This window comes from Ambystoma mexicanum, chromosome 5q (genome assembly GCF_040938575.1).
Source record: "Ambystoma mexicanum isolate Mex_15411 chromosome 5q, UKY_AmexF1_1, whole genome shotgun sequence".
NCBI lineage: Eukaryota > Metazoa > Chordata > Amphibia > Caudata > Ambystomatidae > Ambystoma > Ambystoma mexicanum.
The window spans coordinates 1,107,036,694-1,107,063,107 of NC_090933.1; the positions used below are offsets into that span (position 1 = coordinate 1,107,036,694).

Sequence of the window (26,414 nt, forward strand, 5' to 3'; positions counted from 1 at the left end):
TAGTCACGAGTGGTTGGTGGTGAGGAGGAAGGACGCCTCTGCAAGCCGCATGAGTGTTTCTCACCCCCCGAGGCTACTCACGATGGTTTTCAATTCATGGCAAAATTGTTTGAAATGTGAAGGAGCGTTTACATACAGTGGGACTGTGATGTGCTCTACGCAGGCTGTCCCTGGTCAATAATCAGATAATAGAGGCTGGAATCATGGTGCTCATTCCTTTTGAAATAGCTTGGCTTTCGAAGGTGTCCCTGCAGAACTTCTGGACATTCACAACAACAACGCTGTTACTTTGGTACACTTCCTTCAACATGACCTTTGCTTCTCCTGCCCTTTGCTTGCCCTATTGGTCAGCCCCGTTAAATTAAAGGTCAAGGCAAGTTAAGGTCAGGTCGAGGTAAAGTCGTTCAAAATTATAGCTGTAAAATATCAGTATGTCAAAGTTTGGATGACAAAGTAACCACAAAAGCTTTTTTACAATATATATATATATATATTACATCGCCACGGTAGTGGCCATGTAGTTATGGTTAAGTTGCTGTTTCCATAAGAAGAGCACTTTTTGGGTGGCTAATAACTTCGCTCTCCCTGGACGGATCCTCACCAAACTTTGCAAAAAAAGTATTTGGGTCACTCTGAATTTTTTTGCAAAGTTTGGTGAGGATTCGTCCAGGGGGGGCAAAGTTATAGGGGGGTCCAAAATTTTGCTCGCGCCTACAGCCCAAACCACTGGACGGATTTCCACCAAATGTGAACCAGGAGCAGCGGCTTGGTCCCGAAAGCATGCTTTTGCAAATTTGGTGAAAATCCGTCCAGTAGTTTTTTTTAAAATGACCAAAAAGTAGGTAAAAAAAATTAGTGATATCTGTGTTCGGTTCCCGGACAAACTTCCCTGTTCGCTCCGCGGACAGTGTCCTGATTGGTCAATCGTCTTGACTGATGTTCGCGGACATGCAACGTGTTCACTGATTGGACGGCGTGGAGCGTGAAGCCCGTCAGGTTTTTTGGTAACGCCCGCCATCTTGGATTCGCGGACGTCCGCGGACAGCGCGGTGAAACTTTGTTCAAAATGTGTATTTTGTAGAGTGTGTTGGTGTGTAGGAGTGTTTGGGGAGGGTGGGAGTGTATGAGATAGGATGAAAGTTGTGTTTTTTATGTGTTAGACGTTCTTTTTGTGTTCGATTTGTTTGCGGACATCACGGGTGTTCTGAAATGTTCTAAATAAACTGACTGAGGGGTGTTCTAAGGACTCAATATGTGTCCGTTTTGTTCGCAAGCAAAGTGAAACTGTTCTAAGAACACTCGCGGTGTCCGGGGAGTGTTCGTAGGGGGTGTCCTGAGGACGCTGTCCGTATTGTTCTCTGTCAAGTTAAATGTGTCCTAAAAACACCCGCGGTGTCCTGAAATGTTCGCAATAAACAAAATGCGGGTGTTCTGAAGATGTTTTTGAGAACACTCCCGGTGTCCTGAAATGTTCGTAGGGGGTGTCCTGAGGACGCTGTCCGTATTGTTCTCTGTCAAGTTGAATGTGTTCTAAGAACACCCGCGTTATCCTGAAATGTTCGCAAATAAACAAAATGGGGGTGTTCTGAAGACGCTTCTAAGAACACTCGCGGTGTCCGGGGAGTGTTCGTAGGGGGTGTCCTGAGGACGCTGTCCGTATTGTTCTCTGTCAAGTTTAATGTGTCCTAAGAACACTCGCGGTGTCCTGAAATGTTGGCAAATAAACAAAATGGGGGTGTTCTGAAGACGCTTCTAAGAACACTCGCGGTGTCCGGGGAGTGTTCGTAGGGGGTGTCCTGAGGACGCTGTCCGTATTGTTCTCTGTAGTAGTATGATTTTTAGCACATGAATCAGACTCGGAGCCACTACATAAGATGTGTGAATTACAACGAGAATCCACTTCTTTTATTATTAACAACAGATATTTTTCTCTTTCTTTGCTTTAGAGATTGAAAAGGATACGTCTTTCTGGAAGGAGATGAGTTTCAGCATGAGGATATCTCCACATTAAGTTCAGGTAAGTGTCTACTGAAAAATGTCTCAACTAGTTCCACCTTTATTCCATGCAACTCTGCCTAGGATGTTTTCCCTCAGTACTTTTCGTTCTTCTTGTCTTTTTTTTAAGAAAAACGTCCTTTTCTGTAATGTCTATTTCTCCCTTCCTTTATCAGTTTTTTCCTTCACTCCATTTACTTTCAGAACTCTTGTCGGTAAAAGTCTCTTCGTGACTGTAGGTGAAGTGTGTTGAACGGTCCTTTCACATCTTACTTTAGCTCTCTGTTCACCCTGCTTCAAATAATGCTGTAATGTAAGTAGGATGCAGTTCTTTGGTTATTCCCTCTCTTTAAGTTTGTTTGAAAAGGCTATCACATGTGAATGGCCGTTCTTACACCTCTTTCTCTAGACGGCATTCCTTACTTCTTTATCTCGTTGGCGCAACGGCGCTTGGTTTTTAGTTCCCCTTTAATTTCTATCATCTCACCCGACACACGTGAGACTTTCATTACAAGCGCAACGGCGCTGACTTTATAAAACTCCACTCTTTCCCAACAATGTTGGCGCAACGGCGCTTATTTCGTAACCCCCCTACTTCTTATAATCTCCTTCAACATACGTGAGATATTAGGCTAGAACGCAACGGCGTTAGCTTCATCAGCCTCTCCGCGACAACGGTCGCTTAAACCACTCGGTGAATTTATAGGTGAAAACAGGAGCGCTCTCTCTCTCTCTCTCTTCCACTCACCTCCGTTCGCCGTCTCGCTCAGCTGGGAAGGCGAAAACCGACCGCATGAGGATTCTTTGTGTCGGCTCGCCGTGAGGTTTCGCTTCGCCAATTTCACTCTCCCGATCGGTCCGGCTCGATTTCTGCACAGATTCTCTTCGTTACTGTCACCTCTAGCGGACTGTGTTTTCCTTCTCTTTCGTTGTTTTTACCGGGCAGCCGCGCTTCTCAAACAGCTGATCCTTCCTCCTCAATACGCCCACACCAAACCGTCATCCTCCGAATTCCCTTCTTCTCGAGATGTTTCCTAGCCAACCCAAACAGAGTGTAAAACATTAGAGGAAAGTCCATACGTCTGTGACTTCCTGGTCTTCCTGATTGAACTAATGCCTATACATTACAACCCATTTAGATTCTGCGATAACATGTAGAGACTGACTCCGTCACAGGGGGTGTTCTGAAGACGCTTCTAAGAACACTCGCTGTGTCCGGGGAGTGTTCGTAGGGGGTGTTCTGAGGACGCTGTCCGTATTGTTCTCTGTCAAGTTGAATGTGTCCTAAGAACACTTGCGGTGTCCTGAAATGTTCGCAAATAAACAAGATGGTGGTGTTCTGAAGAAGCTTCTAAGAACACTCCTGGTGTCCTGGAATGTTCGTAGGGGGTGTCCTGAGGATGCTCTCCGTATTGTTTTCTGTCAAGTTGAATGTGTCCTAAGAACACTCGCGGTGTCCTGAAATGTTCGCAAATAAACAAGATGGTGGTGTTCTGAAGACGGTTCTAAGAACACTCGCTGTGTCCGGGGAGTGTTCGTAGGGGGTGTCCTGAGGACGCTGTCCGTATTGTTCTCTGTCAAGTTGAATGTGTTCTAAGAACACCCGCGGTGTCCTGAAATGTTCGCAAATAAACAAAATGGGGGTGTTCTGAAGACGTTTTTGAGAACACTCCCGGTGTCCTGGAATGTTCGTAGGGGGTGTCCTTAGGACGCTGTCCGTATTGTTCGTTGTTAAGTTGAAAGTGTTCTAAGAACTATCGCGTTGTTCTGAAATGTTCGTAGGGGGTGTCCTGAAAACGGTGTCCGTATTGTTCGCTGGTAAGTTCAAAGTGTTTTAAGAACACTCACATTGTTCGCGGACATTAAAAGTTTCCCATAGATCATAGTTGAAATGTTTGACTCTATGGATGTGATATGCTGCGGTGGTTGTTGCCAGGGCATAGAGTCTTGGGTGCATGGCCATTTGGCAATTTTAACACAAATTTATAATTTTGGGACAGTTAGATACCAATTGGCGTATTCTAACTGTGTATTTTTTGGTCTAATTTAGTGGTATTCATTTATCTGATTAGTTGTTGTAGAATCTTTGAGCAGTTAGATAGCTTTTGGAGTATTCTAACTTACATTTTTTTTAACACAAATTTACTTAAAGGTTTAAATACAGTTTATTTATCAAATTTTGGTTTTAAGAACATCAAATAAGCGTTTGTACGATTTGCTGGTAATCTCTGCTTTAGAGTAATGGTACTATCATTACATTCAAACCATCCACATTTCTTTTTTATATATGCCGTTTAGTGCCCTGAATTGGTTGTGGCTCCTGCGTGGTAGATTATACCTATTGTTGTGAAGGTTTTCTTACCAAGTGATAATTGACTATGTGTGAATCCAGTCAGCTTGCAGTTGTTTTTGGTACCATCTGCATTGTAACGTAGAAGCATTAGTATTACGTATTTACTATGTGTTTGTATTACTAACGTGGAGCGATTATCTGAATTGCAGATAGAGCATAATCTACCATGGTTTGCATTTTGTACAAGTTGCTGAAATGGAATGGATTCACAATTTGGTATTGATATACATATGAAGCGTTCATTGGGAATTTCTTCTTGTGTCACATTGTTGCACAGAGTATCATTTATAGGTATGTTTTTGTTTTCCAGTACTAATAGTAAGTACATTAGAAATTCTTGTGGATCTTCCTGTGAGTTTATAGTGAATTTCACCATTCCAGCACAGTAGTCCAATTGTCGTCTTATTCCAAAAACACTATCAGACAGATTCATGGAATAATTAGCGCGGCGCAAGTGGGCAAAAACGTGCGATTCGCAGTGGAATAGCGAAAATCGCAGTGCAATTGCGAAAATCGCACGAAAAGCAGCGCACGTCGATTCATGGAAGGCCGTGCGTGAGAAAACCAGCGGATGTGCGATAAAAAAGTGCGCGGCGCACGTTGGCGCACAGGCCATCTAACAGCGTGCGCCAGGTCACAGCGAAAATCGCACAGGCCACAGCGAAATTCGCACATAGCGCGGCGCACGCAACAAAAGTAGGCGGAACACGGGCGTAACACTCGGAATGGGGAACAACTTGCCAAAACGTGGGCGTCACGGGGGAAGTACAGGGCACAAGTGCGCGGAACGCCCACACGCTCGCCTACAACACGTATTCATGGAATAGAATAGGGGAAAAAAGCGCACGCTCAAACCAGCGCACAGGCACAAACACGACCGCCACAAGAAAGCAGGCGGTAGCGTCTCTGCGGCTGTAAGAAATGTGCGCCAAAAGGTGCGCCAACAAATCGCACCTATATACTGCCATGATGAATGTCCCATACTGTGGCCCTCCAGGAAAAATGACGTGCAAAGGGGTACCCACAAACACGGACACCCGCTGACAAAAAATACGTGTGCGTGTATACCGGGGTGCGCGGGAAGTCTAACACGCGATTTCAGCAGGGTACGTGCCTGGGGGAGCGGGCTACGTGTATATCAGGGGTTCGCGTGAAGTTCCTCACGCGATCGGGCCAGGGGTTCGCGTGATGGGGGAGCGGGCTACGTGTATTACAGGGGTTCGCGTGAAGTTCCTCACGCGATCGGGCCTGGGGGAGCGGGCTACGTGTATTACAGGGGTTCGCGTGATGGGGGAGCGGGCTACGTGTATTACAGGGGTTCGCGTGAAGTTCCTCACGCGATCGGGCCTGGGGGAGCGGGCTACGTGTATTACAGGGGTTCGCGTGATGGGGGAGCGGGCTACGTGTATTACAGGGGTTCGCGTGATGGGGGAGCGGGCTACGTGTATTACAGGGGTTCGCGTGATGGGGGAGCGGGCTATGTGTATTACAGGGGTGCGCGGGAAGATCCAGGGGTGCGCCGGAAGTTCCACACGCGAATAGCCTGGGGGCGCGTGTATTCCAGGGGTGCGCGTGAAGTTTCACACGCGAATAGCCTGGGCGCGTGTATTACAGGGGTGCGCGGGAAGTTCCACACGCGAATAGCCTGTGCGCGTGTATTTCAGGGGTGCGCGGGAAGTTCCACACGCGAATAGCCTGGGCGCGTGTATTTCAGGGGTGCGCGGGAAGTTCCACACGCGAATAGCCTGGGCGCGTGTATTTCAGGGGTGCGCGGGAAGTTCGACACGCGAACAGCCTGGGCGCGTGTATTTCAGGGGTGCGCGGGAGGTTCCACACGCGAATAGCCTGGGCGCGTGTATTTCAGGGGTGCGCGGGAAGTTCCACACGCGAATAGCCTGGGCGCGTGTATTTCAGGGGTGCGCGGGAAGTTCCTCACGCGAATAGCCTGGGCGCGTGTATTTCAGGGGTGCGGGTGAAGTTCCACACGCGAATAGCCTGGGGGCGCATGTATTTCAGGGGTGCGCGGGAACTTCCACACGCTAATAGCCTGGGCGCGTGTATTTCAGGGGTGCGCGGGAAGTTCCACACGCGAATAGCCTGGGGGCGCGTGTATTTCAGGGGTGCGCGGGAACTTCCACACGCTAATAGCCTGGGCGCGTGTATTTCAGGGGTGCGCGGGAAGTTCCACACGCGAATAGCCTGGACGCGTGTATTTCAGGGGTGCGCGGGAAGTTCCACACGTGAATAGCCTGGGCGCGTGAATATCAGGGGTGCGCGGGAAGTTCCACATGTGATTTGACAGTGTGGGTCCTCCCAGGTGTACCCTGTACACCCTCCACGGCCCCTGCAGGCAGCCCACACCACAGGGGACTACCCTGCATCCCTGGTCATGTCCCGCAGGCAGCCCACCCACCATGGGCATGCCCCCCAGCAAAGGCACATGTCTCCTTGAACTAATGAACACCAACTCATGTCCCCTTGCACCCCCACCCCCCAGCACTGTGGGGCACCTGCCAGCAGGCCCCCACCCATGTCCAACTCATGTCCCCCACCACCCCCACGCCCCAGCACTGTGGGGCACCTGCCAGCAGGCCCCCACCCATGTCCAACTCATGTCTCCCACCACCCCCACCCCCCAGCCACCAGGGTCAGCCTCCACCAGGCCCCAACTCATGTCTCCCACCACCCCCACCCCCCAGCCACCAGGGGCACCCTCCACCAGGCCCCCACTCATGTCACCCACCACCCCCACACCCCAGCAGTGCAGGGTCACCCTCCACCAGGCCCCGACTCATGTCACCCACCACCCCCACCCCCCAGCCACCAGGGGCACCCTCCACCAGGCCCCCACTCATGTCCCCACCACCCCCACCCCCCAGCACTGTGGGGCACCTGCCAGCAGGCCCCCACCCATGTCCAACTCATGTCTCCCACCACCCCCACCCCCCAGCCACCAGGGTCAGCCTCCACCAGGCCCCCACTCATGTCTCCCACCACCCCCACCCCCCAGCCACTAGGGGCACCCTCCACCAGGCCCCGACTCATGTCACCCACCACCCCCACCCCCCAGCCACCAGGGGCACCCTCCACCAGGCCCCCACTCATGTCTCCCACCACCCCCACCCCCCAGCACTGTGGGTCACCTGCCAGCAGGCCCCCACCCATGTCCAACTCATGTCCCCCACCACCCCCACCCCCCAGCACTGTGGGGCACCTGCCAGCAGGCCCCCACCCATGTCCAACTCATGTCTCCCACCACCCCCACCCCCCAGCCACCAGGGTCAGCCTCCACCAGGCCCCCACTCATGTCTCCCACCACCCTCACCCCCCAGCCACCAGGGGCACCCTCCACCAGGCCCCCACTCATGTCTCCCACCACCCCCACCCCCCAGCCACCAGGGTCAGCCTCCACCAGGCCCCCACTCATGTCTCCCACCACCCCCACCCCCCAGCCACCAGGGGCACCCTCCACCAGGCCCCGACTCATGTCACCCACCACCCCCACCCCCCAGCCACCAGGGGCAACCTCCACCAGGCCCCCACTCATGTCTCCCACCACCCCCACCCCCCAGCACTGTGGGGCACCTGCCAGCAGGCCCCCACCCATGTCCAACTCATGTCCCCCACCACCCCCACCCCCCAGCACTGTGGGGCACCTGCCAGCAGGCCCCCACCCATGTCAAACTCATGTCCCCCACCACCCCCACACCCCAGCACTGTGGGGCACCTGCCAGCAGGCCCCCACCCATGTCCAACTCATGTCTCCCACCACCCCCACCCCCCAGCCACCAGGGTCAGCCTCCACCAGTCCCCCACTCATGTCTCCCACCACCCCCACCCCCCAGCCACCAGGGTCAGCCTCCACCAGGCCCCCACTCATGTCTCCCACCACCCCCACCCCCCAGCCACCAGGGTCAGCCTCCACCAGGCCCCCACTCATGTCTCTCACCACCCCCACCCCCCAGCCACCAGGGGCACCCTCCACCAGGCCCCGACTCATGTCACCCACCACCCCCACCCCCCAGCCACCAGGGGCAGCCTCCACCAGGCCCCCACTCATGTCTCCCACCACCCCCACCCCCCAGCACTGTGGGGCACCTGCCAGCAGGCCCCCACCCATGTCCAACTCATGTCTCCCACCACCCCCACCCCCCAGCCACCAGGGGCACCCTCCACCAGGCCCCCACTCATGTCTACCACCACCCCCACCCCCCAGCCACCAGGGTCAGCCTCCACCAGGCCCCCACTCATGTCTACCACCACCCCCAAACCCCAGCCACCAGGGGCACCCTCCACCAGGCCCCCACTCATGTCACCCACCACCCCCACACCCCAGCAGTGCAGGGTCACCCTCCACCAGGCCCCCACTCATGTCACCCACCACCCCCACACCCCAGCAGTGCAGGGTCACCCTCCACCAGGCCCCCACTCATGTCTACCACCACCCCCACCCCCCAGCCACCAGGGGCACCCTCCACCAGGCCCCCACTCATGTCACCCACCACCCCCACACCCCAGCAGTGCAGGGTCACCCTCCACCAGGCCACCACTCATGTCACCCACCACCCCCACACCCCAGCAGTGCAGGGTCACCCTCCACCAGGCCCCAACTCATGTCACCCACCACCCCCACACCCCAGCAGTGCAGGGTCACCCTCCACCAGGCCCCCACTCATGTCTACCACCACCCCCACCCCCCAGCCACCAGGGTCACCCTCCACCAGGCCCCCACTCATGTCTACCACCACCCACACCCCCCCAGCACTGTGGGGCACCTGCCAGCAGGCCCCCACCCATGTCCAATCCATGCCCCCCTGCACCTGTGTCCCAACATTCTCCAATCATGTCCGTAATGCCCATCCTCCCCTGCCAAAAGGCCCAACCAACTATCACACCCACCCACATATCAAAGGCAATTACATGTTACACCCCCAATTTAAATAATGCAATTTAACACATGTCTGTCACACACAATGGCTGCAAGTGAATGACAAAACACCCAACATGACATGCCTGAAAGCAATGAGATGATACGACACATTGAAGATTAAAAAAATAATATGTATTTAACAGCAAGTAGAATGGAAATGAAATAAGAAAAAACACAAAGCAAATCAAACTAAACAAGATGAATGTCCAAGAAAATAATCTGAAAAAATAAAATAAGCCAATGAAGAAGATCATCCTGGGTCCATGAGCCCTACCAAATGAAACCTAACTGACTACTAACTAAAAAGTGAACTATATACAAAAAAGTGGTGCATTGTCCAATCGCAACCAAAAAAAAATCAAAAAAACAAAGGAAACCTAACCCTAACTATACAACTATATACAAAGGCAGCGGGCTATTCGGACGGCTCACTGGTTGTTGTCATGGGCCAGGGCATCATCGAACTCCTGGTCAATGGCTTGGAGGCGGGCATGTTCCCTGGCCCCGAGGTCCCGCAGGGATAACGCAGTGTCAACCTCAAACTCCCTGCGAAGACCCTCGAGGCACTCAGCCCGCCTCAGCGCCCTCCGCATGGAGTCCTCCGCCCTGACCATCGTGAGCCGTTCCTCCTCTGCCCGCTGCCGCTCCGCACCTATCCGCTGGCACAACCTCTCCCACACGGAAGCCACTCCCATTCCAGGGTTCTCCTGCCCTCCGGCCGATGCCTGCACCCCTGATGTTGATGGCCCCGAGCCATGATGCCTCCCACGTTGAGCCTGCTGCTGCCTCCGACGCAACTGCCTGTGCCAGCACGACGGCATCCAGGCTGATGGAAACCACCGACGCCGTTGTGCACGTGCCCTGCCCGATGATGCCGTCACATCCTCCATCTGCTGGGGTCCAGTTGCTCTGGTGTTCACCCCTGCTGGATCTCTGACTCCCGACTGTGGCAGGGATGGGATCCCCACCGAGCTGGCTGCATTGGTCGGGGCAGGTCCACAGGGGGCCCTGGTGGCATCTGGGCTGGAAGACGGCAAGGAGAACGACTGGTGGATAGCCTGCACAGAGGAGGAGAGGGCCGCCACATTGGCCAACACATGCAGGAAACCCCCGAACATGGCCGATCCCAATTGGGCCACGTCGGCACGGTGCACTTCGTGATGACGTGCGTGCTCCTCCCGGGAAGCACGCACGGCATCACAAATCACAGCCGTGCGCATCGCGACCCCAATCAGGACCTTCTCCGCACGGCCAGGGGTTCCCACGTCCGCAGGTGGAGGGGAGTCAGGTGACATGGACATCCCCTCTACCTGCGGACAGGCCTGGGACGGGGCATCCCTGCTGGTGCATGGTGGTGCACTCACAGGGTCAGGGACAGCGACATGCACAGGCCCCTCCACGGTGACCTGTGCTGCCTCCTGCCCCTGGCCCTGGACTGCACCACTTGCACCAGCAGGGATGCCCCCACCAGGCCCCATGTGTGCCCCAGTGGCGGCCTCCTCCTCCTCTGTGCAAACCACCAACCTGGAGGGCTCCTCACCGTCTCCCACCGTAGCAGGCCCCTGTGGGGGCTCACCCACCCCTTCCGCTGCAGCCGTGGGGGCATCCCCGCCGCCTTGCTCCACAGCGCCGTCTCCGCCTTCTTCTTCACTAGCCGCTGCATAGAGGGAGACAAAGAACACAAGCATCAGGGCACTGTACAATGGTCCCCTAGACAGGAAGCAATAGCAGATGAGCACCACTGTCAAAGTACACTTCCATCATGTCCCTCCACAACACATGGGTCAGTCCAGGCAAAACACACACAGTAACAGGCATGGTGCATGCCATGGACATTTCCATGCATGTCCAATGGACTCTTGAAACATTCAATGATATGTAACTCACATGCATCATGGCTCATGCCCATCACATGCACACACTTCACCTCAGTCACATCCATCTGGCCCCAAACACACCAAACACAGCGGATACAAGGGTAATTTGGCTGCTTTACTGAATCTCTGCATTGTCACACACATGTGTCATGCATCCATGGCATGCACAAGTCACAGACACGCAGGTCAGGCACACAGACATGGCTACCATATATGTACCTGGCATCAGCACCCATCCCTCACCCCCACCCATGTCCAGGTACAGAGACTGGCATGCTCTCATGTTCAAAATCTGAATAGGGCTCCCCATGCGGCATTTCAACACATGCAACAACCATATGCATCACACATCACTGGTCGCACATGCATTACCATGATGTCCCTGCACACATACATGCATACATGGCCTATGGCACACATACAGGCAAGTATCATAGAACCAGCACACCGCAACATGCCCTGTCTCACACAGTAATGCATGGACACTTACCGCTCAACTCCAGACGGGCCTCCCTCTCAAGGATCTGGGCGTGGAGCGCTGGGCGTACGCGTTCCAGGACCCTCATCTGGATGGAACTCATGCGGCCCCGGCCCCCCTCCACGAGGCGCCGGGCCTTCACAAGGGTCCTGGACCTCAAGTCCTCCCAGCGCTTCTTGATCTTCAGGACGTCGCGGGTTGCCACCCCCTCCGCGTTGATGGCAACCACACAGTCGGCCCAGATCCTCTGCCGTCCTTCCTTGCTGGCGCGGGACGATCCAAAGAGGGCATCATACTGCCCCAGGACATGCTCCACCAGGACACCAACTTCGGTGACAGTGAAGCTGGTGCCCCTCTGCCCCTCTGGCCTGGGGTTGCCACTGGTGCCAGATGTGGAAGTGCCCGACATGGCAAGCCCAGAGGCAGGTGTGGGTGGGCAACTGGGTCCTGGGGCTGGGCTGTGGAGCGATGTAATCCCAGTCGGGAGTCTTCAGTTCCAGCAGGGGTGGACACAGCAACTGGACCCCTGCAGATGGCTGATGTGCAGGCACCAAATGGCAGGGCACGGTGGCAGCAGGCAGGCAGGCAGGCAGGCAGCAGCAGATGGCACGTGGGAGGCTGCTCGGGGCACTGGGGGGCAGTAACTCGGCCTTCTGGGCAGGAGCGTGGGCTTCCGTGTGTTTTCGCGTGGCCAGCTTGATACGGAGTGATTTGGCACGTGAATATCCTGCACGTCAGCGTGAAATCCGAGGAAAGGCCCTTAGCGCGTAAGCACGCATACGCGATTCTATTGGACCAGAGTCCCTCAGCGCGTAAGCGCGTCTGTGACGTGACCCGCACGGGTGTTCCCCACTCAGCACGTGATGACGGGGCACACGTGGAGATACTGCACGTCAGAGTGTCATCGCGTGTAATTGGACAAAAGTGCGCGTACACGCGATTGGCCTATGTACGTGTATTTAATGGGTGCGCGGCCACTTACACACGCAAGTACGTCAGCGAACCTGTATCCCGTGGTGCGTGTGAATTTCCACACGCTATTGGACTGGGAACTGGATTCCAGGGGTGCGCGGGTCACACGCTGTATCCCGTGGTGCGTGTGAATTTCCACACGCTATTGGACTGGGAACTGGATTCCAGGGGTGCGCGGGTCACACGCTGTATCCCGTGGTGCGTGTGAATTTCCACACGCTATTGGACTGGGAACTGGATTCCAGGGGTGCGCGGGTCACACGCTCGCCTAGAACACGCGCAAAGCATAAAATTGCGGACTTTAACAATAACAAGCTCAGACGCCAGGATGAACATACCGTTCCTAGCAGCAGTGGCAGTGGGCTACCAAAGGAGGAGGAGGAGGATAGTCAGGGCCAGAATATTCACACCCAGACCCAGCCTTTTCGGGATGCCTGATGACCAGGTGTATGGGAGGTACAGGTTTCCACCACACATCATACTGGACCTGGTGACTGAGTGGGAGGATGACCTCACATCACCCACCCTGTGCTCCCAAGCACTCAGCCCCCTGGAGAAGGTCCTCAATGTACTGCACTTCTTAGCCACTGGATCATTTCAGCGGACAAGTGCCATAGTGGGTGGGGTGTCACAGGCCACCCAGTCACGCTGCCTACACCAGGTCTTGAACATCATGACTGCATGCCCATCAGTCCGCAGGCACATATACCTGCCCAGAACACCTGCAGAAAGGCATGCTGCCGCCCTGGATTTTTACGCAGTGGCACGATTCCCCAAAGTGCTAGGTGCCATCGACTGCACCCATGTGGCTCTACGTCCCCCCAGGGCATCTGAGCACATCTATAGGAACCGCAAGCACTGGCATTCCATCAACGTGCAGGTAGCATGTAATGCCAAGGGAATCATCACCTCAGTATATGCCAACTATCCCGGCTCCACCCATGACAGCTTCATTTACCGAATGTCCACCCTAAGCCGGGACCTAGAAGCTGGGCGGCATGGCGATACATGGCTGCTTGGTGAGTATGTATGCGACTGCACATGCATGCATGTTGGATACTAAGCAAGGTCACAACCTCACCAATGATACCAATCCCCACCTCCACAGGGGACAGTGCCTACCCTCTCAGCCCCCACATGATGACGGCAATTCGGAACCCCACCACGCCACCCCAGGTAAGATATAACACAGCCCACATTACAACCAGGGGCATAGTGGAGCGCACATTCGGAGTGCTAAAGTCACGCTTTCGCTCCCTTGACCGTTCTGGCGGGCAGCTGTTATACGCTCCCCCAGTAGTGTGCAGGATCATAGTGGCAGCATGTGTCCTGCACAACGTTGCAACACGCCGGGGCCTGGCCGTGGACATGGTGGTGGCCCCACATCCCCAACCACATGCACAGCCGCTGCGCATGGGAGGGGAAAGGGCACGGGGGGAGGCAGCCCGTACACAGCTAGTGGCTAATTACTTCACATAGAAATCACACCCCTGTGGAGTGCACACTGCCCTGGCACATTCCATCTGACAATCAATGATGACTCAACCTGACACTGATCCTGAATGTCTGGAGAATGAACCGGGAATACCATGTCAGCCTGAGATTGTTCACCTGGAAGTGTCACAATGTGTGCATCCCTACCCACACAGACACCACCAATGCAGTTTTGTGAAGTTACACATTGAAGCAGCTAAAATGAATACCCACTTGCAAAATGCAACAAGAGGACAGTGCCATGTCAGCCAACCCAACCCCAGCACTGGCACACGACACACCGTGCCATGTCCTGCTAATTGCAGGTAAACAAAGTAATCCCCACAACATGACATCACTCTCACTATGTACAGTGGCACTATTAGAAACCTGCAACACCTGAAATGCTCACAGCAATGCCGGACCAACAACATACTTGAGCACGTAGTACCATTAACATGACATCACAAATGTTACATATTAGTAGTCTCACCACCTGGAAATGCCTGCACTCCCACCACTACCAACTGTGCAGTGTTGTCGCCATGTAGAGTTGTAGGTGCACTGCTGCCAACATGGTCCCCATCTCCAGACTAGAGGTCCTTGTGTGGACTTGAGGAAGGGACCTGCAAATTGGGAGGTAGACACAGAAGAAGAGTTACACATCAATGCAACATGCAGTGTACAACACAACAGCAATATGCACTATGAATGTATACACAGTATTGACTACAGACTGGCCACACAGCTCATGGGAGTCCAACGTCACTGTGTAATTCACTGTCACTTGGGCACACCCTTTGCAAGCCCATGGAAACGGGAAGCAGGAGGGGTGTGTGTGACTCAAACCCAAGCATCTGAACCAAATACATTACAAGCCTGCATGTGCCCAGCCACAATGCAGCGTATGCCCACAGGAACCACGGAAGCCAACAGATCGAAGCCAACAGATCGAAGCCAACAGATCGAAGCCAACAGATCGTCCCAAAAAAATTGGGAATAAAAGAAATCAAAATAAAAATAAAAATAAGAAACAATCAAAAATGGCCATTGATGGGCCCGGGGGGGTTGGGGAGGCCACCCAGGAGGTCCGAGGACAGGATGCACACCAGAACCCACCTGCGTGGATCCTGGGAAGATAAAACACCTCCATGGGCTCATGGCCCACACGGCTACCCTATTGTGGGAGTATCACTGCTGTCGCTATTATCACCCTGTGCAGCTGCATCCGGAGGTGGTTGCACTATGGGTGGCAGCCCACGCAAGGCCCTAGTCTGCTCCTCCATGGCTGCAAGCATGCGGGTGTGGTAGGTTCTGGAGGATGAGTGTGCGGAGGTCCCCATGCAACAACTCACGGGATGCCCGGACCTCCGCCCTCGTTGCCTGCATCTCAGCTGAGAGCGTACGGGTGAGACGCTCCAGCTGCTGTTCTGTCCTTTGGTGTGTTGAAGCCTCAAGCTCAACAAGAGTCGTCCTGAGGTGTAGGAGCTCCTGCCTCAGGGCTTCCCTGTGGCCCTGGGACTCAATGGAGATGGCCTCCTGCAGAGTCGCCAGTGCCGCCCGCCTGTCCCTGTTGGACCCCAACATGTCCTCCCTGTGTGACTGGCAGATGGAGTCGATTGCCTGCTCTAGTCGCTCCATCAGCCTTTTCTGGGGGGACAATGGAAGTGGCCACCCTATCCATGGCCTGAGCCATCATCTCGGATGATGCAGCCTGTTGGGTAGCCATACCGTAAATGGATTGCTCCCATGCGGTATTGCCGGGTGGCGTACGGCCACCACGTCGGCGGGCACCACACCTGTCTGGGGCAAGGCGAACTGCGCCTTGCTGTGCCGGCACTGCCTGAGGCTGCAGGACTGCATTCCCCCTCTGATCTGCTGGCCCAGGAACAGGATCAGATGTCGCGGAGTGTGACCCTGCATCCGTAACCACCGAAGGCGTAGCTGCCAACACTGACATCCCCATGGAGGGTACTGACCCTGGTGCAGGTGGGTGAGACAGAACAGAATCCCTCCCTGGAACACTCACCTGCGACGGCACGTAGGTCTCATCCGAATCAACACCTGAGTACAGCTCGGGGGAGGTGCAGCCAGAGACACCCCTTGAGAGCACGACCTGCAGCACTTGTGGGTTCTCCCCCACCACCACACCACGTCCCTCACTGGTGGTTGGTCGGCCCTGGGACACCTCCTGGGTCTGCGCCATCTCCACAACCCCAGCAGTATCAGGTGCGTCTTCCCCTGCAAAGACATGTAAACAAAGAAATGGAAACAGGCATTAGCACCATGGCACACATTGAGGGCTGAGAAGCAAGAGAACCAGTACTTGATTGACACATGTCCCACATGACTAAAACCCTCCCATGCATGCACCCTCACTGCGTATGAAGTGCAGGCAAATGGCACACACTGATGACACCAAGATGGAAGATGAACACATTTTCTGCATGCTGCCTGGCAGTGGCATCACACATTGGCCTGTGATTGGCAGGTGAAACACACATGCCATCACACAGATGGCATGTACCATTGCTATTGAGTGAAGATGGAGAGGAGGGCAGCACCTATTCATTCAGTCCAGTTCCCGCATGTAATAGCTTTTCTAATTCTAACAGGTCAGATTTTTCACCTGGAGCTGCCAGTCTGAAATGGTCAAATTGCACAGGGACATGTGTGTACAAATGATATCCAGGTAACAAAGTCACTCCACTTTACCATAGCCATGTCAGACATGTGACTAGTGGACAGCGACATGCCTAGTGAAAGTGGTGGAATGCAAACAAACTGACTGAATGAACAGTGAAAAAGAAGCAAATATGTTGTGTCAAGGTGACACTTCAAGGGCAACTGGCGTGCAGTTGTGCTAGATGTCTACTGTTGGCAGAAGGGATACTGCTATGACCAAATGCAGCTGCGCAGGAAGGATTGCATGAAGCACATGGCTGACCCATACGACTCAGGCGCACACACTCTCACCTGGCACCCGAACAGAAGCCCTCACACACACACCATGCACATGGATGACACACACATGCATGTGCACTCACCGGACAATGCCTCGTAATCAGCCAGATCTCCCACGCCTTGGATCTGTTCCTCCGTGACGTAGGTCCCAGCGACTGACTCATGTGGAGTGAGTTCCATGTCTACTACTGGAGACCCACCTCCAGTCACTAGAGTTGCGGCATGACTTGAGGCCAGCTTACTCTTTGCCCTGCGCTTTAGGTCATTCCAGCGCTTATAGCAATCATTGGCTGTGCGCCTCACGATTCCAAGGGCACTTACGATGTCCGCAACGGTCTGCCAGTGTGCCTGGCGTTGTGCAGGTGTGGTCTTGGATCCTGCAACAATGACCATCTCGTTGTCATGTCCGGACACATACTCGACAAGTGCATTCAGTTCGTCATCCGTGAAGCTGGGCTTCCTGGACGGGCCGGACTGTGTAGCCGTGTCTGGGGCATCAGCCTGTGCCGGACGAGCACTCTTCCTCTTCCGCTTGGAAGGTGGTGGTGATCCTGAGTGTCCTGCGCCGCTCTGGACACTAGGGGCAGGAGCCCTGGTGGACTCTGTATCAGGAGTGTGGGATTGCACACTCAGCATGGGAGTTGGTGCAGGCATTGGCTCTAGTGTGATGGTGTCAGGGGGAATGTCAGCAGCATGGACTAGGACCGACACTGTCCTGGCTGGGTGTGTGAGGGCTGGGGTGGATGGAGCCGCAGCTGCCCCTGCAGCCTCTCCGCCCTGCCTCCTTGGTGCAGCAGATGACCTTGCTGCCCCAGATCCACGTGGCATGATGGCATCAACGTGCACCAGCGCACGTGTCGTAGCCCTGCTGACCTGGAAGTCAGCCATGGAGTCAGCCAGGTCTGGTGCCACAATGGGCTGGTCCAACAAGGGCTGAGCATGGATGGTGTCAGCCACTTCAGCCTCAACGGGAAGGGGGGAGGGTCGGGGGGGGGGGGGGTGATGGGTGCCCTTGACTGGTCCTCCACACACGGGGGGACAGGCTCACCCTGCAAGTTACGACCACGTCGCCTACCGAATCCACCACGGCCACCACTTGTGGCTCTTCCACCTTTGCCACCCTTACGGAATCCTCGCCTCCCAGCCATGGCACTGATATTAATGTGCGTATGGGAGTGGCTGTAGACAATTGTCCTGGGCAATTGGGGGTCAAAGGGGTTGGTACCAGATGGTAATTGTACCCTAGTGCTCTAGCACGGCTGATTGTAACCCCTGGGGAAAGATGACGGGTCACGCAACGCACAGGAGGCCCAAAAAAGGGAGATGACGTGCACGCAACCCCTCCTAGAGAACAAGAATGAACGTATGCGTGTCACACGCAGCCTAGAATGACCTCTGAAGGGGTAGGCTACACACGGGGCAAGCACAGAAGTTGGATACGTGCGTGACTCACCATCTGCCAGGTAAAAGAGCGTGAAAAATGAGCGCGTTTGGCTGGCTAAACCCCCGCCAAAAGAAGATGTGTACGCTGTCTGAGAAGACAGGACAACAGTAGAAGGGGACACTGTTTGAGGGAACAGGCCCAGGTAAACCAGTAAAAGAGAAAAAAGAGAAAAAGCTGTCATAGGTAACAGGGAATACGAACTGGAAACACCGTGAAGTAAATCGCGTGTGAAACGACAAGAAGTACAGAATTCACCCACTCGCTCTCCACGAAAAGCACGTACAAGGAAATGGTGTTCTACATGTACCTTATATACTGGCCCACACGTACAGCGTCACTTACGCGGCGTGTACGTTCACCAATCACACGCTTTGTCACTCCTGCGTGTAGATCCATTTTCACCAATCACACGCTTTGTCACTTCTGCGTGTAGATCCATTTTCACCAATCACACGCTTTGTCACTTCTGCGTGTAGATCCATTTTCACCAATCACACGCTTTGACACTGGGACGTGTCACGCAACAATTTCCTGCACGTGCAGGTGACTATAGGCGCGCATATGCTGTTGACGGGTTTACGCGCTAAGGGCCTTTGCTGACGTGTGGGATTTCACTCCCTATCAGGCTGTCCACGCGTTCACACACGAGAGACCACGCTCCTGGCCAGGAGGCCAAATTACTGCCCCCCAGAGCCCTGAGCACGCTCCCACCTGCTGCTGCCTGACTGCCTGCTGGCCACGTGCCCCACAGTGCTGGTGGGTGGGGGTGTTGGGAGACATGGGTGGGGGCATGGTGGAGGGTGCCCCTGGTGGTGGGGGGGTGGGGGTGGTGGGAGACATGGGTGGGGGCCTGGTGGAGGCTGCCCCTGGCGGCGGGAGGGTGGGGGTGGTGGGAGACATGGGTGGGGGCCTGGTGGAGGCTGCCCCTGGTGGCGGGGGGGGGTGGTGGGAGACATGGGTCGGGGCCTGGTGGAGGCTGCCCCTGGTGGCGGGAGGGTGGGGGTGGTGGGAGACATGGGTGGGGGCCTGGTGGAGGCTGCCCCTGCACTGCTGGGGGGAGGGGGTGGTGGGAGGCATGGGTGGGGGCCTGGTGGAGGCTGCCCCTGGTGGCGGGAGGGTGGGGGTGGTGGGAGACATGGGTGGGGGCCTGGTGGAGGCTGCCCCTGCACTGCTGGGGGGTGGGGGTGGTGGGAGGCATGGGTGGGGGCCTGGTGGAGGCTGCCCCTGCACTGCTGGGGGTTGGGGGTGGTGGGAGGCATGGGTGGGGGCCTGGTGGAGGCTGCCCCTGGTGGCGGGGGGGTGGGGGTGGTGGGAGACATGGGTGGGGGCCTGGTGGAGGCTGCCCCTGGTGCCGGGGGGGTGGGGGTGGTGGGAGGCATGGGTGGGGGCCTGGTGGAGGCTGCCCCTGGTGGCGGGAGGGTGGGGGTGGTGGGAGACATGAGTGGGGGCCTGGTGGAGGGTGCCCCTGGATGGTGGGGGCTGGGGGTGGTGGGAGACATGAGTGGGGCCTGGTGGAGGCTGCCCCTGGTGGCGGGGGGGGGTGGGGATGGTGGGAGACATGGGTGGGGGCCTGGTGGAGGGTGCCCCTGGTGGCGGGGGGGTGGGGGTGGTGGGAGACATGGGTGGGGGCCTGGTGGAGGCTGCCCCTGCACTGCTGGGGGTTGGGGGTGGTGGGAGGCATGGGTGGGGGCCTGGTGGAGGCTGCCCCTGCACTGCTGGGGGTTGGGGGCGGTGGGAGGCATGGGTGGGGGCCTGGTGGAGGCTGCCCCTGGTGGCGGGAGGGTGGGGGTGGTGGGAGACATGGGTGGGGGCCTGGTGGAGGCTGCCCCTGCACTGCTGGGGGTTGGGGGTGGTGGGAGGCATGGGTGGGGGCCTGGTGGAGGCTGCCCCTGGTGGCGGGGGGGTGGGGGTGGTGGGAGAAATGGGTGGGGGCCTGGTGGAGGCTGCCCCTGGTGGCGGGAGGGTGGGGGTGGTGGGAGACATGGGTGGGGGCCTGGTGGAGGCTGCCCCTGCACTGCTGGGGGGTGGGGGTGGTGGGAGGCATGGGTGGGGGCCTGGTGGAGGCTGCCCCTGCACTGCTGGGGGTTGGGGGTGGTGGGAGGCATGGGTGGGGGCCTGGTGGAGGCTGCCCCTGGTGGCGGGGGGGTGGGGGTGGTGGGAGACATGGGTGGGGGCCTGGTGGAGGCTGCCCCTGGTGCCGGGGGGGTGGGGGTGGTGGGAGGCATGGGTGGGGGCCTGGTGGAGGCTGCCCCTGGTGGCGGGAGGGTGGGGGTGGTGGGAGACATGAGTGGGGGCCTGGTGGAGGGTGCCCCTGGATGGTGGGGGCTGGGGGTGGTGGGAGACATGAGTGGGGGCCTGGTGGAGGCTGCCCCTGGTGGCGGGGGGGGGTGGGGGTGGTGGGAGACATGGGTGGGGGCCTGGTGGAGGGTGCCCCTGGTGGCGGGGGGGTGGGGGTGGTGGGAGACATGGGTGGGGGCCTGGTGGAGGCTGCCCCTGCACTGCTGGGGGTTGGGGGTGGTGGGAGGCATGGGTGGGGGCCTGGTGGAGGCTGCCCCTGCACTGCTGGGGGGTGGGGGTGCAGGGGGACATGAGCAGGTGTGCAGGGTAGTCCCCTGTTTTGTAGGCTGCCTGCAGGGGCCGTGGAGGGTGTACAGGGAACACCTGTGAGGACCCACCCAGCCTAATCGCGTGTGACTTCCCACGCACCCCTGTAATACACGTACCCAGCCAAATCGCGTGTGATGATTCCCACGCACCCCTGTAATACACGTACCCAGCCAAATCGCGTGTGATAATTCCTGCGCACCTCTGTAATACACGTACCTGGCCAAATCGCATCCCTGTAATACACGTACCCAGCCGAATCGCGTGTAAAACTTCCCGTGTACCCCTGTAATACACGTACACAGCCAAATCGCATGTGATAATTCCCGCGTACCCCTGTGATACACGTGCCCTGGCTAATCGCGTGTGAAACTTCCCGCCTACCCCTGTAATACACGTACCCTGGGCAATCTCGTGTTCAACTTCCCGCGTACCCCTGTAATACACGTACCCTGGCTAATCGCATGTAAAACTTCCCGCATACCCCTGTAATACACGTACCCTGGCCAATCGCGTGTTAAACTTCCCGCATACCCCTGTAATACACGTACCCTGGCCAATCGCGTGTTAAACTTCCCGCGTACCCCTGTAATACACGTACCCTGGCTAATCGCGTATTAAACTTCCCGCGTACCCCTGTAATACACGTACCCTGGCTAATCGCATGTTAAACTTCCCGCATACCCCTGTAATACACGTACCCTGGCCAATCGCGTGTCAAACTTCCCGCGTACCCCTGTAATACACGTACCCTGGCTAATCGCGTGTATAACTTCACACGTACCCCTGATATGCACGTTACCCGCTTTGCGTTCCTTGTTTGGCAGCCCTGTAAACTGGTCCAGGGTTAGCGCAGCCCTTTGCGATGATTTAGCGATTTTGATGGCTTTTCCTTGCGCGAGGGCGTTCTTGGGGGCGTTACTGGCGCTGCTGCAGGGTCGCTGCGATACTCTGCGCCACGGCTGGTTTGGGAGCCTAAAATCCATGAATACGCTGTGCGCAGAAAACGGTTTTAGCGCACGTGCCTGGCGCAGTCAATCGCACGCGGACACTCTGCGCCAGCCGCTTGCGACACTTTTCTGCGAAATTCTATGAATTACCCTGTATATGTGTTGTCAGGATTGTTTGCTGCATTTCTGTGAAGTACTAACATTTGCAAACACAAAGGGTCTGTACTGTGTAAGTAAATGTTGTCAACAATTGCTAGTAATTGAAATAGAATATTCATTGCTACATTTGCATAGCAACTTACACCAACTATATTTGAGAATTTAAATGGTCCAGGTAGTTCTGTATCTAACTGCTTTTTTTGGAGTTTGTCTTCCTTCTTTAAAGAAGTACCTGCATTACTTTCTCTAATTGATTCTTTTTTGTTTGTGGTACTTGATGAAGTATTAGTTTCTTTTACTCTCTTTGGAGGATTTGCAGTGACGTCCTGTTGCATTTCTGTTTGATTTAGTTTTCTTTTACAACGTTTTAGTTTTTGTGGAACAGAATATGTGTTTAGATGGGGAGTGTATAGTGAGCGAAGTCTATTATATTCTAAAATGCAAGGAATATCAGCATTTACTTTACTTGCATCAAAGTTGATTAGAAATAGACCGTCAAGTGTACAAAAGATTGATAGTGCTACGTAGCTCATGCCGTCTTTAAAGACTGTGTTACCAATATCTATCATTGCTTTGTCAAGGGTAAGACCTTGTGATTTATGAATCGTGACTGTGTATGCAAAAGTTAGAGAAAATTGTTCTCTGCGTACATACATATCTTTGAAGAGAAGGAATCTAGCTGTTGAGCGTCCTATCAGTTTTACTTCTGAAAGTTTGTCAAAGAGTATATTGACAAACTGAATTTTGTTGTCACGTGGGTATGTTTGAAAGCCAACAACTGTACCCAGTGCTCCATTAACTAGTCCTTGGTCCACGTCAAGGTTACGTTTAAGCATTACGCTGCAATTTAAGGATAATTTTGACATCTTTTCTAAGCCTGCTGTGTTTGAGATAGATTTTTCTAAATTATTTAGTCTTGTTGTGGCTTGGTCACACATAGGTAGTGTCATACCATGTACATCTAGTTTGTCTGTGGCGCTAATTTCCATTATTGGTTGCATTTCTTTACTTAACATTATTTCATTGAATTTGAGACAGCTTGCAAGAGTTGGCATTAAGGCCATACAATTGACATTATTGTGGGCTAATTGTTCCATAACATCTGTAGCACATGCATTATCGCCATAAAGTGCATTAATGTGCCGGGTTTTCAATGTTGCTTCTGCTTCTTTAGAAAGTATACCAACTCTCAAACTTTTTAAAATGTTGGCATAAGTTAGATCTGCAGATTGGCTCATGTTTTCTGTTAATTCTCTGTATTGGAAATGTTGCCAAAGGTTGACATTTCCAATGCTGCCAACAGTTTTACGGCAGAGTTTGTGCCCTAATGTTTTAAAAATAGGTTCCCCTTTTACTGGTGTTAATTGAAGCAGATCTCCAAAAACAATAATGTGTTTTCCTGCAAAGAGCTCTTCATAGTCTGTTTTGAGTACCTCTTGTAATCTGAGGTGAATCAAAGCTAACATCAGTTTGGAGACCATGCTCACTTCATCTATTAGTAGCATTTTCATTTGTTTCAATACTATGTGTAATTCCATTGCAGCTTCTGCAGAAAGTTTGTAATAGTCTAATTTGTTCTGGTGTTCTTCTGGTAATAGTAGTAATCGGTGTAATGTAACGCCACCTATGTTGTCGGCAGCTAAACCTGTGGGGGCAGTGACAACAGCTGACAGTTTGTTGTTTGTCAATTGTTGAAGGAACTTACTAATGATTTTGATTAGGAATGTTTTGCCAGAACCAGCTTCACCACTGACGTACAGTAGTATAGGTTTATAATTATGGCAGGAACATTCTTTATTTTCATGTTTTACACCATGTGCAATTTGTTTTGTTACTTCTTGTTTAGTTTTGATTGTAGTATAGTTAAGTCTTCCTTATCTTCATACTGACACATGACACATGGTGTTTTCTACTTCTATCATAGCTAATTCAGCCTCATTTGTTATTAGTGGTTCTCCCAGTGGTTCTTGGCTTCCTGTTACAGAAGGTTGACTACTGTCAGGAGTATCCTTATCTAGTTGGGCTTGGAGTTCTTCTTCGTGTTGCTGTTCATTGTGCAACATTGTTTTGTACTGTGTAAACTTTACATCAGTTATAGTGCTTTCATTTGCTTTGAAAGCATCCTCATATGAGTCATAGTTATCTAGTAATTGTTCTTCTTTTCTCCATGGTTTGAAGAGTTGTAGCAGGGACATGTAATATACTTCTTTATGTTGAGGAGTCTTCAATGACAATTTGATATGATTAATTAAATTTGGTTTAGTGAGTTTAACTAAGCTGCCTTCACAGTCTGTCACTCTATATTTACCTTTTTTTCATCAGGTTTCATATTATTTTTGTATGTGTAGTTTTGGGCTATTTGGTATAGACAGATGTTTTCCAAAGTATTACTTCTGTTTGGGTAGTATGTGTCCAATAAATTGTTTTTTAAAATGTCTTGGCTGTTGGGATCATGTTTGGCTATTGTTTCTATATCTTCAATTGATTTTAGAACTCTTTTTCTAGATTTAGCTGGACCAAGACTTAGCCATACTATATTTTCAGATTTACCATACAATGACGTAAAAGTTAAACAATCAGCTGCTTCATAAGATCCACATTCTCTATGGGTGAGCATTTTTATGCCCAAGCTGTATAATTTCTGAGATACTGTTTTATCTGATGACAGGTCATTCCAGAGGTCTTGGAGCTCTGTCTTTTCTGCTTTAGTTAAGTATGCTGTGACATATCGTGCAACTGCAGTAGAATTGTCTGCAATGTACTGCACATCTATGTTTGCATTCCATAAGTGGGCAATGATTGCATTATAATCATTGATATATTTTTCTTCTTCTTTTCTTTTTATGTAATGTGTATTTTTAGGTGACTTACCTTTAACACTATGTCTAACTGAAGACATGAGGTTGTTTACTTGACCTGTATTTGTAACTGGTCTAGGGAAACCAAATCGGCATTTGGTGTAGTATTTGCCTTTGTTTTTGTATTTGCGACGACAATATTTTCCACATTTGTGTCTTTGAAATTGTAAAATCTGTGCATGAAGATCACTATTTGTGGCTTCTGATGGAATTTCACAAGTGACATATTTTTCAATAAACTGTAAAACAGTGGCATCACTGTCTTGACCCGATTTAGGAGCATCTTTAATCCATAAAAGCATGTGGATATGTGGTGCTCCTCTGGCTTGGTATTCTTTTCTCCAAAAGAAGTGTTGCACTTCTCCAAGGGGAGGAACAGTTTTATTACAAATAAAATGTAGCATAGCAATGAAGCGATGGTGAAAATATCTTGAAACATTAACAGGATCCAAAAGAACAAAGTTCTCCAGGTGTTAGAATATCTATGTTTGTTTTGTTTTTATTTGATATGCGTAGAAAATCATGTAAATCTTCCCATGCATATTCTGCACAACTTAATGTAACAAACCAAGTGGGTGGGCCAAGGTTTCTGATCACACAACGTACATCTCCATGACGTCGAAACCAGTACTCTTTAGTACCACGCATATTTGCTAATATATTTGTAATATTTGATTGTAAAACATCATCCTTTTGTTGCACTTTCTCTAATAATTGTGTAGCTGTCATATTTTGAAAGTGTGATCCTGATTTTAATATGTGTGCAACTCCGTAACATAAAGTTGCTAGTTCACTTTCAAAGAGTAGGTGGAATATGTATTCCACATTTTGTCTAAATCTGGGATCTTCAGAATACATCCGTAATAAGCGGTATTCTGAAGCTGATATTTGAATAGGTCTATCATCATACCTTCCTCCTTTGCCAGTAGGAAAGAGTAGAGGAAAAGCACGTGCTTCTATACTTTTTTCCCATATACTGATTGGCGATCCTTTTGTTTGAAGCATTTGGTAAGTTTCCAGTGCATCTTGTACGGTGTCATTACAGTGCAAGGGATGAATTGTATAATGGTCTAAAGTATTTGATATTGTAGCAGGATTTAGTAGCTCAAATCGACCAGCTTCTTGTGTTTCTTGAATTATTTCAGTTGTATTTTTCAAGTTTTCTTCAATATTAATTAATTGTTTGTAATATTCATTATTCTTTTTAAGATATTGGAAGGCTTGTCTAACTTTATATAAATCTACCAGCTGTTGCCATATTTTTTAGTCTTTTGTAGGTACTCCCATTTACTAATATAATTAAAGATTGCTGCATTGGATGTTGCACTCCTAGAGTATGCACATTTTCTTTTAGATT

General features: G+C 52.8%; 1 long non-coding RNA gene across 3 annotated transcripts in view; it reads left to right on the forward strand.

Moving 5' to 3' along the window:
* The window catches only part of LOC138497906 (uncharacterized), a 575,846-nt gene that overhangs the window by 457,911 nt on the left and 91,521 nt on the right, over positions 1-26,414 (forward strand). For all 3 annotated transcript variants that reach the window (XR_011278663.1, XR_011278662.1, XR_011278661.1), the window contains one exon: positions 1,947-2,017. This is a non-coding gene — a long non-coding RNA (uncharacterized lncRNA). The remainder of the gene's footprint in view (positions 1-1,946; positions 2,018-26,414) is intronic.